The 13,105-nt window shown below is 37.9% G+C and overlaps 1 protein-coding gene across 1 annotated transcript in view; it reads right to left on the reverse strand.

Annotated features, from left to right (window-relative positions):
* The window catches only part of LOC132239341 (ADP-ribose glycohydrolase MACROD2-like), a 792,923-nt gene extending 780,581 nt beyond the window's left edge, over nucleotides 1-12,342 (reverse strand). The window contains exon 1 of the mRNA XM_059705503.1: nucleotides 12,227-12,342. The gene's annotated coding sequence lies outside the window, so the exon portion shown is untranslated. The remainder of the gene's footprint in view (nucleotides 1-12,226) is intronic.
* Between the last annotated feature and the right edge of the window lie 763 nt (nucleotides 12,343-13,105).

The following is a 13,105-nucleotide window of genomic DNA, read 5'->3' on the forward strand; positions in this document are numbered from 1 at the left end:
CGAGAGGTTTTATACTTTCATGTGAAATAGACTTTCCTTGGTGTTTGCTGGATTTACATCTGCAGAATGTACAAGTGACTAAAAATAAGTCTTTCGAAATGCAAATGAGATGAAGCAAGAAGTTTCGGACACTCTTACAGAAAGAATTGATTATAGTCATGTTGTAAGATTTTTGAGAAAAAAGATAAGTAATGCATTTCCTAAAATGTTAAAAGAAGATATAATTTGAAAAAAAATCTTTATATTGCAATGAAATCAAAGGTAACTTCCTAATCAAATTATTCACCTCCAATATGTCTTCTAATCAATGAACAATTTTATATATCCAACCATAAGTGGCCAACTCTTCCACAGTTTGCATGATGAATCAAACTTTAGTATTATGTGTTGAGAAAAAATTCAACCATGGTGACACAATATTGTGATACCATTTCTTCACTACTTAAGCATTACATTCATAACTCCATGCATTTCATAGAATATAATGCCAGTCACATTAATTACCATTCTTATGGCATCTACATCACACTATTTTTAAGAAGCACATAATTTGGATGCCTGAGTTCAAGAATAAATAGAAGTAGGAAACAGACTGGAATCTCAGAGGGAAGGCGGGAGAGGGTGTGTGGGTGGGAGAAAGAGATCAACCAAACAACTTATATGCATATATGCATAACCTATGGACACAGACAATAGGTTGGTGAAGGCCTGAGGTGGGGCAGGCTAGAAGAGGTCAGTGGAGAAAAAAGGGGGACATATATAATACTTTCAACAATAAAGATTAAAAAAAAAATCTTTGGATAACTTGTACTTATCACATTGCCCTTTCAGAAACTCAGTTCAACTTAAACTAATGTTTTTCAATTCAATCATATCTAACAATGTCTTTTTTTGTAATAAATATTTTGTAAAGCCCTCTTGCCTATGCTAAAATGACATCTATAAATAGCACAACTCAATCACATATAGGAAGCAGAAGGTATCAGTATCCAACCCCTATCTTCCAAGAATTCATCACTCCTGTACATGCCCTCACCCCACTGCCCAGCATCCTCCCACAAACTCCCTGATGAGACTCTGCGAAGGGCTTTCTCTCAGCCTGGCCAAGGAGCGGATAAGAAATGCTGAGAAGTTAAGGCTCCAATCCTCTGCCAACCACATGTAGAAGTTTAAGATAATAGCTCAGCTTTCTCTGCCCCTTAGATGGGACAATTCCTCAGCACGTTCTGCAAGGTCTCCCAGAGCTGCCCAGCAGGACTGAGCCGCAGCCGTCCACAGTGGTAACCTGCTTAATGCTGTGACTCTTAGCTGCCTTCCCTTCCCTTTCTCATGTCTCACTGCTTGGCCAGTGCTTCCTAGCCTAGTCTTCTAAATAAAGTACATGCATACAAAACCTTGTCTCAGGGTCTGCTTCCAGGGGAACCCAAATCAGAACAATACATCAATTTAAAAAAAGCATCCTGTTCAGCGTGGCTTAGCGGTTGAGAGTTGACCTCTGAACCAGGAGCTCATAGTTTGATTCCCGGTCAAGGGCACATGGCAATCAGGGCACATGGCTGAGTTGCAGGCTCACTCCCTGGTAGGGGGTGTGAAGGAGGCAACTGATTAACTATTCTCTCTCATCATTGGTATTTCTATCTCTCTCTCCCTCTCCCTTCCTCTCTGGAGTCAATTAAATTATATTTTAAAAAATTAATATAATGAAAGCCAGAAATGTAATATAAAAGGAAAGTGACATAGTAAAATTCTGTTTCAACATGTGAAGACTTAGGCATGACTACATGTTGCTTAGTGCAACACGTAATGTGTAGAATTAATCTGCACATAATGCGGTAGGTAAAGAGTTGCTTCCCTAGTGGAATGACCATGAAGAGAACATCGGCCGATACAGACTCAAACAGGTGTGGTGTATTCCCAACTACCACAGGTGGCACGGCCATCAGTGGCATGATTTTCTTGGCACACCTGGTAGAATTTTGAGCTAAGCCTAAGCTTCCCTTAATTTTCATGGTAGTTCAGTAATACATGAAGAGCAAGAGGATTTTTTATATACCCCATTGCTCATAAATAAGTTTTTACTTATATGACCATCCAAAAAAACATTAAAATATTTTGTGGAATGAAAGATAATTTTTCCATGTACTCCTGGTCAGCCCTCAACATGCAGCATCCTTGGCCCTGCCCAAAACATGCTAGTGGCACAGCAGAGGAAAGGAAAAAGGAGTAGCTTAGTGTCTGCAGCCGCTGGATTTAGACTTCCCTTCGTCTAAATCCCACCTTCGCTTTTTGTTAGAGGTAAGACCTTAGGTAGTTTATTTTTGGTCGTTCTGGCTCATATCCCTTATCTGTAAAGTGAAAGAAACCACATTCTCTAACTCAGGATTTGTTCTGAGATTCAATGAGTAAAACACAGTGCCTGGCATATACTGAGAATTCAAAAATATTAGTTATTCTCATTACTATGTTTCATGACTAAATGGTCTCCCTAACTCAAATTATCTCTCTGATGTGGCCACTGGGAGACATAAGTTGTGCAGTATATACAAATCTGGGTTTGAGTATATAATTTTAAGTTTCCCAGGCACAATCTGTGAGTTTGCCATCATTCCATGCTTTTCCTCCTCCTCTTCCCTAATGTCCATCCTTGGTCACTTGCCATTCCAGTAATAATAACCTGATGGGTATATTATTACAGATTCTGTACCTTGATGCCCAATTAGGAGACCTTATGAAAGGTGAGTTTAGGGAAGAAAGAGAAAGGAAAAGTCTTGATTTAGCATCACCCACTCCCCTCTGGCTAAACCAGAGAAACACAGGCCTCCCGGTAGAGGACCTGAGTAACAAATGAGATCATGCATAGGGATGCACTGCCGCAAACTGTACAGTGAAGCAGAAGTGGTAAGGTGCTTTTGTTCTTGTTACTTATTAATAGTATCATTAACCACACAGCTGTTAGAATCCTGGCTAGAAAAGACACAGAGACATAGCACCATCCTTTATAAATGAGATAGCTGAGAACCAAGACTAGAAGTTGCCAAAAAGAAATGGGAAAAGAGCAAGCAGACCCTCCACAGAAGAGGGTATTTGAGATGAAGAACTGCCTGGGAAATGGTGATATCAAGTTAGGCAGAGGAATGGAGGTGACAAATGAAAAGGTCAGGTTTTTTTAAGGCTACAGAAGCCTTCGAGGAAAGGACTGCATTGATTGATGTGGCCTGTAATGGAAACTCAGATAATGAAATAAAACCAGCATTTAAGAATTTCCGGCTGAGAACTCATTGCTATGGCAACCTTCTCAGAAGGGAACTTGTATAAGAAAATAAGATTCACTTGACTACTCCTTACAATGAAAATCTACACTACAGTGAAACAATTAAGTGCAGAATTTCAGAGTTGCCTATTGCCAAAATGCCTAGAGGTAGCACTGAATATGTATGTCTATCGTCTCTTCCATTGGAAGATATTACTTCTTAAAATCTATGACTCATGGAGGATGTGTCACCCAAGTTTGAGGGATCTCTTGACACTGGGTGACACTGGGTGTCTCCTACCAGTGAACATTTACAATCTTTTCCTCTCTACAAATCATCTAGCACAACACTCATATGACAATCACAGTGGTACACACCATTTAAACAAATGCTCAACTTTTAATCTGTCCATAATCACATAAAACTACCAAATTCATATGTCAATTATTAGTTATACTTTATGGAAAATCATTTTAATCTAAATAACATCTGGTTTATATTTAGCTTATGATCATTTTAGTAAAAACATCTATTTTATTTCATGTTCTTCCTCAAAGAATGTTAAACTGAGGACACTATATTTTGTCAATTAAAAAGAGTTTTCTGAAATATCTAACAATGACCAATATGAACCCATGCCTTTTAACTAATACTGAGAAAATAAATCACTGTGATCTTTTTTGAATGACATGGATTCAGTTCCTAAAATTGAACCTGGTAGTAGAAGAATTTGCCATTGTGAAATGCTTTATCATATTGTAAAAAAAGAAATAGAGGCTAAGAATAACTTATAAAAATCATTATAAAATATTTATATGCTAACTTATACAAAAAGAATACAGACAACATCTATATATATAAAATGTTAAGCGACTGGCAGACCAGCAGGTAGGTATGACATGCATTGACCACCAGGGGACAGATGCTCAAGTGACAGCAACTTTGCAGGGTGCCTTCTTGCACTCCAGAACCCCTCAGGGGATGTCGGACTGCCGGTTTTGGCCCGATCCCCAAAGGCCAGGCCAAGGGATCCCACCTTTCAGAGGGACCCCAAACACTCTGCAGATGCCCTTTGAGCCCGGGGCTGCCCTAGGTACAGTCAGCCAGGGAAGGACCATGGGAGGTAGGCTCCAGCGCGTGTCCAGCCCATCTTGCCCAGTCCCACCCCCTGGCCACCTTCTAATTAATTTCCTTTCAATGTGCACTAATCCATGCATCAGGCCTCTGGTGATATATAAGATTATACCTATGCCATCCTATACATCAGCATCAAGTTATAATGGGTAAATGGGTACACTATTGCTATTTCCATTTACCAGCCCTTGCTCAATTGGAATTTTCCTTCTCTACCTTCATCCTTATACTTATCCCTATGTTTTCACCAATATGAATAATTTCCATTTGTCTGTTTTAGTTAATATACATGCAAGTGCATATTTTGCATATGAATCACCCTCCACCAATTCCATGAGAATCTTTTAATTTTCTCAGGACACAATATTGTCCTAGATGTCAAAATAATTTAGTTACTTATTTTACTATCCTGATTATTCATTTCTTAAGTCACATGCATGCATTGGAATACTGTGCTTCTAAGACCTGTATCTATTTTTTTGACATCTATCTTTCTTTCCTAAGGTTTTACTGAGAAAATCGGCACTCTCCTGACTTACCTTTCATCTATTCTTTTCTTATTCTCATTTCCAGTTTATTCTATTTATAATTATCCCCTCATGGTGCCTTATATTTTTGCCTATACTGGAATGAACATTCTCAAGGTTGTCAAGAATGTATATAAGAGTAGATTTGCATATATTTGAATTTCCCAAAGGGGAACTCATGGTTAGAGAAAAATATCTGAATAATATTGGAAGTAAATTGTACGGAATAAGATATTTGCACAAATTAGGTCTAGGAAGCATGGGCTATTGTCAGATTTTTCACTTGAAATTATGGTAAGATTGGAATGAGAATCATGATTAAAATCCTAAATTTAAACATCCTTTTGTATTAATAAAGCTGTGCTAATTAATAATTCATAGAAGAGGCATGTCACTCTAAAATAAACCATTAAATATATTACAGAATTTATTTTTATTCTTTTAACATTTAAAACAAACATGTGATGTACATTTTTAAAAGCCACCAAAAACAATGAATAGAAAAAGTCATGTAAGCACATTTTCTGTCCTAAATTATTAAAAGGAATATTATGTTTTTCATAGGGAAAATTTATCCACAAATGTCACATGCAGCAAACAAATAACTACCTTATTTCTACATAGTTATGTATGGCTATCACTTCCCTCTTCTCCATTTAAAAAAGTATCTCCTTTTAGAAAAAGTAGGAGGTAAGTAAAATTTATTTGTTTTGCACTTTGTTTCCTGTTTCTCCTAACTTCCCTTCAGAGTCCCTTTCCAGTCTCTTCCCCTAGCAGGCTGACGCTTGGTCCTTTTATCATCCTCTAATTTATCCTGCCAAAGTGAGGAGTAATCTGATAAATTCCTTCATATTAAGGTATTAGAAAATTAATTATCTTCTAATCTCATGAGTATTTGCATTTTAAAGGGAAATTGCAGAGAAAGAAAAATGTCTGACCATCTTAAATTACACATCAGTTATGGAATTTCAGGCATGTGTGTGGGAAGATATTTAAAAGTGATGAGAGAACAAGAGAATACTCTTAAATCATAGAATGAAAAGATGATTGTCTCTATATTTATTTGTCAGGATGGTCAGGAGATGGAGACAAATCCTACATTTGAGGATCACCATTATATTCTCTGGAAGATACCTAAAAAATAGCTTGGTGCACAGTGGGTGTTACTATTTATTAAATAAATGCATGGTCATATTATTTGCTTTACCGCCAATAAAAACTTGAAGAATATATTCCTTTGGAGAAATTAGAGTAAAGCAATTATCTCTGACCCCTCAACTGTGATCCCACACCCTTTGGCTTAACTTTGGCAGAAAACTGGTGCCCACCAAATAGTTCATTAATTCATGGACATTACTCTGACCAGCTTGTAGTAGGCAGGGCTATGCGAATAGTTCTGGTCTCTAAAAGGAGAACAGAAATGATGTGTATCACTTCTGAGCTAAGACAGTAAAAAAGTTCATTTGTGATTTTGCAAAGTCTCTGTACTATGGCTGAAGAGGTTGTCAGTTCCAGATAGTACAGCTATGAGAGCATGGAAAGTCCACAAGCCAGGGTCTCTGAATGTAGGTCACCAAGCCTTTGAGGTTATTTGTAGTTGCAGCACAGACCAATAGGTTAATATGTTCCCATTATGGCATTCACCATATTGATTCATAGCTAATTTGTTATATATCTGCTACCCCCTCTTAACTGGTTACTCCTTATTCATTTTTGTAGCTTTGTTCTAAAACAAAATGTAGTAGGAGAAACAATAATAATTTTAGGGGATTTTTTGGGAAAAGTTAAAAATTAGATCACAATTTTAAGGTAGTTAGATTGTGTTACAAGATTAGTATAATTCAATTCGATTCGTTTCGATTCAATTCAATTCATCTACTGAGCAATAAAAGTGTGATATGCTTTGTGCTGTCAATAGACATTAGTTGGTGATGTTATTAATGAATACAAATAAGATGCTATTAATAGTCTTTAACAATATTAATAATAATTTAACTGACTAAATAAGTATCTTATGAGATAATAGAAAGCAGATATTGGTCTCTATCCCTGGTTCAGGCACAGAGTCCTAAAATTCTTATAAATTCCTAAATGCTAAGAGCAACAGGATCATGTTTTGTTTCAATAAAGCAACTCTGGGGAGAGAAGGGAGAGGACTCTGCATGGGCACTGGTTACCAGAAAGAGCAAGTCGTGATTAGAAATTTGGAGTTTTCAGCCTCACTAATCCTCCGGAGAAGTGAGGGGATAACAATGGAATTAATGGCCGACCATGCCTGCATTAGGAAGTCTTCATGAAATCCCAATAGTAGAGTGTTTGAAGCTCTTCCAGGTTGGCAAACATCAACACTGGGAATGTGACACACCTCAACACAGTGGGGACAAAAGGCACTGTGCCCAGAACCTTCTCAGACCTCACCTCACTCCATGTAACTCTTCATCTGCCTCCTTTATCATATCTTTTAATAAACTGACAAATGTAAAAAGTGTTTCCCTGAGTCCTGTGAGCCACTCTAGGAAATTCATTGAACCTAAGAAAGGGGTCACAGAAACTTCCCATCTAGAGCCCTTTGATCAGAGCCACAGGTGAAGCGTGCACGTGTGTGTGTGTGTGTGTATGTGTGTGTATGTTTGCAATCTTGTGGGAATGAGCCCCTAACCTTTGAGAGCTGGCTCAATCTCCAGGTAGACAGTGTCAGAATTGAGTTAAATTATAGGAAACCCAGCTGGTGTTGCAGAGAATTGCTTGGTGTGGGTTAAAACCTCCACACATTTGGTGACTAGAAGTGAAGTGTTTTGTGTGCGTAGTAAAGGAAATTCACAGGGAAGAAAGACAAAGTAGGGGAGAATAAGGTTTCCTATACACTGGAGGAGGAAGATATTGAATTTTCCTTTTCAACTAGACTAACTGAATGCTTTATAATAACATAGTTCTGGTTTAAAAGCATCAATGAATGGTATGATTAACGTCTAGATGTCTGGTTTTAAAAACAGATATCAAAGGAAGAATGATATTAATCTCCTAAATTTGCCAAATCATAAAAATGTGAAAAATATCTTATACCTGAAGTGATATTGACAAATAGTTTTATAGAGAGTTACATTTTTTAGTTATATTCATTATCTCCACTGCTCCCCATAATAGTTCATGAGTTAGTTCTGCGATTACAGAAATAAATTACAGATTATTTGTATGTGGAAACCAAGGCTACAATATATTGACATGACTTGTCCATGGTTACACAGTGATAATTGGTAGAGCAAACACTAAGCTACTCTGGGTTCATGAGAAATTTATTTGACATGTATATAAATGATCTCAAGTTAAGTTTTTCTTCCATTTTCACAAGCAGGCTTTTTATATCAACCATCTCTCCCCATCTAGTGTGATCAATCTACAGAGTACAAGCCTATACTATAGAACACTTATTCAGTCAATCACATTTCTAAGAATTTTCTAGTAATCCCCTAATAAGGAGGACATGATGACATTAGCATTATGTTTGCAATGTTGCTCAAGAACACAGCATTCCATGTAAAGTAGAAAGCCAGTTTCCTCCTTCAAGGAAAAAAAGAAGGAAGGGATGGAATAGAAGAAAGGGAAGGGAAGGGAAAGAAAGAAAGAAAGAAAGAAAGAAAGAAAGAAAGAAAGAAAGAAAGAAAGAAAGAAAGAAAGAAAGAAAGAAAAATTTTTTTCTTTTTATGAATAAGATTCAAGACATTCAATGGCAACTCCAGTCAATCATGCCATAACATGGAGATGAATTTAGCTGAACATTTACTTCACATTTTGCAGATATTTTCCATCTCCATTTTTACTTATTAATATTGGAATAACTTCAGTTAATACCGCCTGCTAATTTTATCCCAGTAACATGTATAGCCTCAAAATCATCACCAAAGGTGTTAAGGTAGACCTACATATCCCAAAATGATTATAGTATTGCCTAAGTCCATCTGCAGGCCATGATAAAAGTTAGTTTAACTTCATAATTCACCATCTTCTTAAGTAATGGTGGCAAGTAGTGCAATAGTAGATGTGATTATTTTACAATCATCTTAGTTTGGAATGTTTCTTTTTCCTATTAAAAGAATAGGTACTATTTTTACACTGTTTCTAATAGTCTAGACTCTTCTTATTTATTTACAAACTAGAGGCCCAGTGCATGGATCTGTGCACTGGTGGGGGGTGTGGCCTGCAGGGATCAGCCCACTGTGGGAGTGCCACTCATCCTGGTCAGCTGAGCGGCTGTGAACTCGCCCACTGAGCAGCTGTTCCGCTGCGGAAGCGCCGCTCATGTCAGTCAGCCAAGTGGACTCCCACTGTGGGAGTACACGCACCACCAGGGGGCAGCTCCTGCATTGAGTGCCTGCCCCCTGGTGATCAGTGTGTGTCATAGTGACTGGTCATTGTGGTTGTTCTGCCATTCTGTTGCTGGGCTCTTATACATATATACTAGTAGCCCGGTGCACAAAAATTTGTGCACTCAGGGGTGGGGGATGTCCCTCAGTTATTAAACACTTATGGGCACAACACTGACCACATTGGTGGTGGTGGTGGTCTTGTCAGAATGAAAATCTATTTAAACAGATTTGATATATATATTTTCAAAGATGGAAGAATTGTCCCTGTCAACTATTTTAGTTGATTCATATCTTCACTAATTGTCATTATTGCAGTTTTCAGTCCCCATATGGATTGCTGGATATAATAGGTCATGCGCTGTCCCTGTCCTTTGTAGCCTTTGTTACCTTAAGGACTCTAGTTTTCCATTTATATGTTTAAGTACCAACCTTACTGGCTTAAAAATGTAAGCTTTTAACACTGCTCTCTTTGTTTCGTATCCTTCCGATGAAAAGTGGAGTTGGGTTGCAGCACAGGAGAGAAATTCAGAAGGGAAATATTGAAGTGATGACTGCGGTAAGAGAAGAGGAAACCTATTTCCCTGGCCACAGGCGCTGGCGCCCTGGACCACAGGGCTGGCAGCTTCTCCAGGTGGCTGCAGCCTGGGACCTTGGGCGGGTAGCTTGTCCGTCTCCTGGGCTGCAGCCAGCCGCAGGCGCTGGCGCCTGGACCAAAGGCGGGTGGCTTCTTCTTCTGGCGGCTTCTTCTTCTTCTGTGCTTCCAGGGAGGGCAGTCAGTTATGTGTATATGTGTGTGCATGCAAACATAGGCGTGTACACGTGTGTATGTGGAAATCTGCTGGGCAACTCAAAACCATAGAAGAGTTCCCCCCTATCTCTTGAATCTTCCAGAGATATCCCCCACTTTTTTATTCTATCACTACTGGAGAGTCAGTATTTGCAGCCAGCCAGCCAGTGACTCTCTCAGTGTTTATTTCTGACTTCTTCTTTCCCTGTCTGTCTTCCAACCCCTAATCATATTTCCACCTGGATGCATCATTTTTACTCCCAATATGCTGTATAGAGAAGGAGTCAGGATGCTGTCTTCCCATGAATAGTACTCAGTAACAAACCAATTGCATTTTAGTTGGGCAATGCCCCTACCCACCCTTCAAATCCCTTCCACCATGCATTTCTGTTTCCCTTTTTGTTTGTTGGATTGTTCTGCTGCTCCTTCTCCTCACCCCACCACCCTTGGATCTTAATGTAAAATTCTTTTACCATGTCAAGAAATTATTAAAAATACAGGTACTTTGAAAAAAAAAAAAATACAGGTACTTCTCCGAATACCAGCCAGAGGGGACAGGGGGAGGCGGCTGCCGGCAGCCGCCTCTTCCCTGCCCCACCCTGCTTCTCCAATCACGGGCCGGGGGCTTCTCCCCCAGGCCGCCTTTGCCCTGCCACCCTGCTCTTGCCTGCTGCCTGGGTTTCCGATCACCGTCAGCAACAGGAGGTTTCTTCCATCCTTCCCCTTTCGCCTCCCAGCATTGCACCTACGTATGCAAATTAAGCGTCATCTTTGTTGATGGTTAACCGTCATCTTTGTTGGCAGTTAATTTGCATATCGCCCTGATTAGCCAATGGGAAGTGTAGCGAAGGAAGGTATGGTCAATTACAATGTTTGTCTATTATTAGATAGGATAGATTAGAGATGTCATTGAATTTACTAGTAAATTCTCTTCAGGTCTCAAGGTCCATATTTTCCAAGTTGAAATTTCTATACATAACCATTTTGTGAACACTTCAGCCCCTTGCCTTTTTAAATCATTAAGCCATATTGAGAACATTTTAATTACCCCCTGAATGTGCACACCTGTTTAGATTTTCTTTATTTTCCTATGTAGAACAAAATTAGCCAACTGGTTTAGTAGTTTGCTTTGCTCCAGTCTCTGAACCTGAGTTTTCTCCTCTAAGACAGAATGGTCTAATTGACTCACTTACAAAGAACTTTTTTTAAAAAATATCAAAGAGTGAAAGAAAATATCCAGCTCTATTAATAATTATGCAAAGATTTTAAAGGCTATATAACTGCCTTGTAAAAAGTATTTTTATGTTAAGCAAACTCACTGACATACATTGAAAAAGGACTTTATAATGATAATCATGCATGAAAAATACAGTGATGAACAAGTTATCTAAGTGTGTCTGACTCTCAATGCTTCTTCATGCAAATAATAAAACCACCACTTTTGTGAACTCCAGGGCAATGCCAATCCATTCAACCTTCTATGAAGTCAATTGTTTAACTGCCCCACAATTTCAAGACTAATTCTCTGTGAAAAGACTCAAGGGATTCGGCCCACATTAACTCACTCTTGTGTGTTTACACTTTCATTTTTCTCGTAGTTTTATTTTCCTGGTGTAATTGACATGTAATAAACGTAGTACATGCTTTAAAAGAAAAGCAGGTGAATAAATACCTCTAAATCCAACTAGAGAAAACTGCCTTTCATCTCAGCCTACTGGTAAAGAAATAGATTAGATCCACATTTTCTGAACTCTCTCTGTCTAAATTGATAAAACTTAGAAGGAATGTGGCATACCCAACCACAGAATATTAGTTCAGGAAAAGAAAAATAAATCTAAAAGAATAACAACCGTCAAGTAAAAACATACATGCACTCTTCAAAAGATAATAGCAAAATGAGAGAAAATAGATGAGATGGTTCCAGTTCTGGAATTCTAAATTGTTCATGATGTTTTAAATCCCCAAACATCATGAACAATTTAGCAAATATTTAGGGCATCAGAAAAGTGAAGCCATGATAACCAACAGAAGACATCACTAAGATTCTTAAACTCAGTTTTCAGAATTTTGGAAATGATTTTCTACCTTCATTTTGGACAAGACTGATTTCCAAAATATAAAGGCTGAAAAAGAATAAGAAACCAGGAACACAAAAGTACTTACAACTGATCGGATGTTATTTTCTTTCACCAGCTTCAGAGATGATTTATAGCAATTTGCAAGGTCTTCCTTGTGGGAACCATTAATATGGCCTCTTGCTATTGGCCCTACGGTATGGATGACATCTGCAAATGCAAAAGGAAGACAAAACAGGTATTTTTATCTTTTCACTTTTCACTTAAATGGTGCTTTATTTATTTTAGGTATTTGTGTTGGAGCCTGGAGACAAGCAAGCTAGGAAATACTGATGATGCAAATGTAAAAGATTTTAGGTACCACAACCTCTTAAAGTAGGTAATTTCCCAGGAAGATATTGTGAAAAGGAATCCCCTACCAATAAATTATTCCATCATTATTGGTCAGATCCAAGTGAGACGCATTATAATATAAGTTGTGAATTATTGGCACCATGGAACAAGATAAAACCTTGGTGGGAAATAAACTAAGAAATAATTGCCTGAAAAATGAGCATTTTGAATTGACCTGGGAAGAACCAATGCTACACATAACTTTACTTGTAAATAAAACAATAGATGCAGGCACTGTACATAATAAAGAAAGGCAAGTTTTGGAAAATATGCCAAGATAATTTATGATCATCAGTAATAGGCCTAAAAGGAGTAATTTGAAAACATCCCTACCAATTATAGAATGCAACCTACCAATTCTCACATACATGAGATTTCCTAGGGATAAAATAGTACCTAGTTTCTATTTTTTTACTATACAGGATAGGGCAAACATAGGTTTACAGTTGTTTGTAAGGGAAATAATACAAAAAATAATAAATAATAATATAAAAACTCTGTGTTTTGCATATGCCCAACTGTAAACCTACTATGGATACACCATGTATTAAAACTTTCAAGAAGCAATCTATAT

The sequence above is a fragment of the Myotis daubentonii genome, chromosome 8 (assembly GCF_963259705.1).
Source record: "Myotis daubentonii chromosome 8, mMyoDau2.1, whole genome shotgun sequence".
NCBI lineage: Eukaryota > Metazoa > Chordata > Mammalia > Chiroptera > Vespertilionidae > Myotis > Myotis daubentonii.